General features: G+C 42.7%; 1 pseudogene; it reads left to right on the top strand.

The window, feature by feature from the left end:
* The first annotated feature begins 394 nt into the window (after positions 1–394).
* On the top strand, positions 395–5,015 carry LOC128114556 (actin, cytoplasmic 2-like; annotated as a pseudogene).
* The last annotated feature ends 250 nt before the right edge of the window (positions 5,016–5,265 follow it).

Here is a 5,265-nt window from a genome sequence, read left to right as displayed (position 1 = left end):
TCCTGATTTCATCTTTGGACTATGCTAATTATCACCTTGACATGAATCTGACAATAGAGTCAATGGCTTATCAAAATCAAAATTCTATTGTAAATATTCTTTTTATATAACATCAATATATAATGAGTTTAATAATGAGTGGGTTGTACTTGATTACTCAGAGGTTGTATACATAAGCATATTTTAAAATCATTTGAGAAGTTTGTGAAGTCCATTGTTAGTGTCATGATATAGTTCTTTTGTAAGTCATGGATCATACTAAAATTATATTCAAGATGAGAAAAATTGTGATTGTAGGCTGGCTTTTAAGTTGACATTTGAAAATAAGATGCTGTCTATATTAGTCAGAGTTCTCCAGAAGAACTATAGAGAGTATAATTAACTCTAAGCAGAAATGATCGGATGTTTAGAAGTTCCAGTCTGTAGGCTGGGGGACAGAACACCCAGTGACTCAGCCCATGAATTGCACATCTTAGTCCACAAGGATCCAGTGATGCTGCCCCTGTTTGTGGATGAAGTCCTGGAAGACCCTGAGAATCAACTGGTAAAAGTCTGTGTTCAAAGGCGAAATCCACAGGCAACTGGAGCAGCAAAACCCACACCTACCAAACAGCACTCTAGCTTGCAGCCTGCTCTTTTTCCACCTTTTGTTCTATCCATGCTCTCAGTTTACTGGATAGTGCTGTCTACACTCAAGACAGGACTTTCTCACTCATATCACTTCCTTACATGATTGTCCTTCTTGGAAACCCTCTCATAGACACACTGGAAGTATGCTTTAGCAGTTTCCTAGACATCTATCTAGTCCTAGTAATAACTGAGAGTAACTGTCACATTCTCCTTTGCTGAGGTTCACGTGCCAGCCAGATGATAAATGTTTAGTTTCTGAAGGTTGTTTTATTTAAAAGGCACCGACTTTGAGGCTTCTTAAAAGAGGGGGTAACACTTGTACAGGTAGTCAGTAACCTTTTTATTCTAATGGGCCGGATAACAAACACTTTAACCTGTAATGGTCTTCAAGTTGACTGTTTACATAACATTTAAATCATATGGCAGAACAGACTTGCCTAGCCTAGACTCACACGTTTGTATTTTTTTGAAGAAAGCAGCAGTAGGCAGAGTCAAAACTGATATGATATCCTGAACAGATGAAACTTTAAAAGTCTCTTAACAAAGAAATCTATTCAATTGCAAATATTTTCATGTGTCAGAAATTTACAAGACTCATGTCAACATACTAAAATTTAGCAATATAAATAAAACTCATGCTCCCAGGATTTGAATCAATCCAGGGATTGTTCTCACATGTTCCCAGAAAGAGAATATAGGATATCATCTAATTCTCTCCTGTGCTCAGGATGGAGTCAAATTCACCTCTCAAGATGATTTAGGGGCAAGGGATGTCTGAGGAACATGCTGAAATAGCTTGATTTTCAGCTCCATCTTGTCCACTTTCCCTTTCTTGTCTGATGTTCCCATTTTTAGTGTCCTTTCCCTGGCAATTCCACTTTCCCTTGTGACAACACCATGGTCACCCTGCGATAGTCTGCTGTCTTCTGCCTCTGCTATCTGGACACATTCCTTTCTGCATTCCTTTCTTTGTCTCCACACTTTAGTTAGCAATAGGTTTGTTTTTTTTTTTTTTGAAGTGATAATCACATTGAATTTTCATTTTAATAAGAGATTTTTGTGAATTGAAATGACATACAAATGACTGTGTTTAACAGCTTTTACAGGACCCAGGGGATGAAAGATCTGTGAGTGATTCCCCACAACCCACATGCCTTTGAAAATACTCATTTATATTTACATTTTTTTATTTTAATTTATTTTGCAATACAATTCAGTCAGTTCTACATATCAGCCACGGATTCCCTTGTTCTCCCCCCCTCCCGTCACCCTCACCTTCCCCCCAAGCCCCCCCCCCCCATTCCCAACTCCTCCAGGGCAAAGCCTTCCCCACAGACTGAGGTCAACCTGGTAGACTCAGTCCAGGTAGGTCTAGTCCCCTCCTCCCAGGCCGAGCCAAACAATCCTGCATAGGCCCCAGGTTTCAAACAGCCAACTCATGCAATGAGCACAAGATCTGGTCCCACTGCCTGGATGCCTCCCAAACAGATCAAGCCAATCAACTGTCTCACCCATTCGGAGGGCCTGATCCAGTGGGGACCCCTCAGCCATTGGTTCATAGTTCATGTGTTTCCATTCATTTGGCTATTTGTCCCTGTGCTTTATCCAACCTTGGTCTCAACAATTCTCGCTCATATAAACCCTCCTCATTCTCACTAATTGGACTCCCAGAGATCCACCCAGGGCCTAGTCATGGATCTCTGCATCCAGATCCCTCAGTAGTTGGATGAGGTTTCTAGCACAACAATTAGGGTGTTTGGCCATCCCATCACCAGAGTAGGTCAGTTCAGGCTGTCTCTCGACCATTGCCGGCAGTCTGTTGTGTGGGTATCTTTGTGGATTTCTGTGGGCCTCTCTAGCACTTTGCTTCTTCCTATTCTCATGTGGTCTTCATTTACCATGGTCTCCTATTCCTTGTTCTCCCTCTCCGTTGTTGATCCAGCTGGGATCTCCCGCTCCCCCAAGCTCTCTTTCCCTCAACCCTCGCCTTTCATTACCCCCACTCATGTCCAGGCTGTTCATGTAGATCTCATTCCATTTCTCTGTCATGGAGAGATGGCTCAGCCGTTAAAGGCTAGGCTCACAACCAAAAATATATTTGCATTTTATGATAGTGATATTATAGTACTTGATTGAGACTGAACAAATTTCCTAGATTCCTTTAATACCCCCCTTGAAAAGTGGTCCTTTTACTCATTATGTATTTTACTTTCTGAGTGTTTTACAGAGGTATAGATTTTTGGTCTTTGGCATGACTCCAGCCTGGTGTATTGATCCTAGGAAGACTTTCCTTTCATGGTGATCATCTTAGTTCGTGTTCTGTTGCTGCTAAGAGACACCATGGCCACAGCAACTCTCATAAAAAAAAGCATTTAATTGGGGCTGACTTACAGTTTCAGAGGTTTAGTCTGCTATCCTCATGGCAGCATGCAGGCGGACATGGTGTTGGAGAAGTAGCTTGAGAGTTCTTCATGCAGATCTGCACTCAGCGGGAAGACACCACCACTAGGCCTGGTGTAGGATTTTGAAAACTAAAGCTCACCCCCAGTGACACACTTTCTCCAACAAGCCCACACCTACTCCAACAAGCCCTCACCTCCTAATCCTTACCAAGTAGTATCATTCCCTAATGACCGACAATCAAACATAGAAACCTATGAGGGCCATTTCTATCATTTCTATTTAAATCACTACAGTGATCTTGCTACAAGAACAATAGAATGACTTCCACAAGAAAAGAGCACAGGGAGAGGTGTCATGCCCTCTCAGGTTCTAGCAATCATTAAGGAGGCAGTCAGGGAAGGCAGCGGATGGTACTTCAAACACTGAATGTGAGGATGTAATAACCAGAAGCAGAGATTGAATGAGATCTGTGCCCAGAGTAAGCCATATTTGCAACAGAAAGATAGCCCCTATGAGACTGATAAGGCATGATGTTAAGTGATCAACATTGGCCCCAGTCATGGTCTCCACTACCAATGTTAATGAGGGGGCTCATCTAGGCCTTGTTCATATCTCACTGTAGTTTGTGCTTCCTAATTCCTGGCAGTGTTTAGATCCTTAATTTAGGTATTATATAACCAGGCATATATTGATTTTTAATTACCTAACATTTATCAATAGCATCACAGTTCTTGTTTATAAAACATTTCCTGTATACTATTATCAGGTTCTGAATCATAACTGTGACATTGTACCCTACCATCTGTTTTAACCTAACTGCCAGAAAATTCTTATGCAAACTAAAGTTGTCAAACACTTGTAGAGTTTTACTAATGCCTTAAAATAATGGTATCAATGAACTATCATGCCTATTGTTTAGGGGATGAGTTTGATGCAAAGAAGGATAATTAGGGCTCACTCTCTGCTGCCCGTCTGTACTGCATATCTTTTTTGCTGCTCGTTTGACCCATCCTCTGCTGATGGCAGTGAGAGAAGAAAACATTGAGCTCCTCATTCACAGTGGCTCCTGCATGTTCAAAGGAAGTTGCCTTTGCTGATGTTGACGCCTTCAGAGCTCTGTTCCCTATCCATTGTCAGGGACATCCCAGACACCAGGGCATTGTGGTGGGTATGGGCCAGAAGGATTCCTATGTGGCTGAAGAGGCCAGATCAAGAGGGATATCTTAACCCTGAAGTACCTATGAAGCACTGCATAGTCAACAACTGGGATGACATAGAGAATATCTGGTACTACACCTTCTATGAACTGTTCATGGTCCCTGGGGATGGGACCTCTTCTGACCAAGGGCCTCTTGAACCCCAACGCTAACAGAGGATGATGCAGATAATAGTTGAAACTTTCAACACCTCAGTCATGTACAAGGCCATTTGGGTGGTGCTGTCTCTGTATGCCCCTGGGCACACTACTGGTGGTGTTGTGTACTCTGGTAACATAGTTCACATATACAGTGTCCTTCCACACACCACCTTGTGTCTGGTCCTGGCTGGCAGGTACCTGACAATCTGCTTCATCAAGATCCTGACTGAGTGGGGCTATAGCCTCACACCACAGCTGAGCCAGAGATTGGTGGCAGACATTAAAGAAAAGCTGTATTATACTGCCCTGGATTTTGAGGAAGAAATGGCCACTGCTATATCCTCCTCCTTGGAGAAGAGCCACGAGCTGGCTGATAGGCAGGTAATCACCACTGGCCATGAGCAATTTCAGTGTCCACAGGTGTTCTCCCAGCCCTGATTCCTGGGCAGAGAGCCTAGAGTATCCATGAAACCACCTTCAACTCCATTACAAAGATCAAGGTCAAGTACTAAGTCTGGATTGGCAGCTCCATCCTGCTTTCACTGTCTACCTCAGAGCAGATATGGATCAGCAAGCAGGAGTAAGGGGAGTCAGCCCCTCCATAGTCCACTGCAAGTGCTTCTAGATGGACCGAGCATATGCCAGACATCTGTTGCATTAGCTGATTCTGAAGGATCAATTTGCCCTGGCAAATGTACATACCTCATGATAGCCTCATGAAACTGGAATAAGACTTTCAAAGGCAATTTGTCCTTGAGGCTTGTATTTGATACTAATACTTGATCAGAGAACTTGCTGCTCACTTTTGACCTTATACTCAAGTTAATTGTCCCCATGCTATATGTTTAATACCCTATGCATATCTTGATTTAATC

Source organism: Peromyscus californicus, unplaced genomic scaffold (assembly GCF_007827085.1).
Source record: "Peromyscus californicus insignis strain IS unplaced genomic scaffold, ASM782708v3 Scaffold_19__1_contigs__length_69161282, whole genome shotgun sequence".
Taxonomy (NCBI): domain Eukaryota; kingdom Metazoa; phylum Chordata; class Mammalia; order Rodentia; family Cricetidae; genus Peromyscus; species Peromyscus californicus.
The sequence above is the reverse complement of the archived record's forward strand: the minus strand, read 5'-3'. Positions and strand labels throughout refer to the sequence as shown.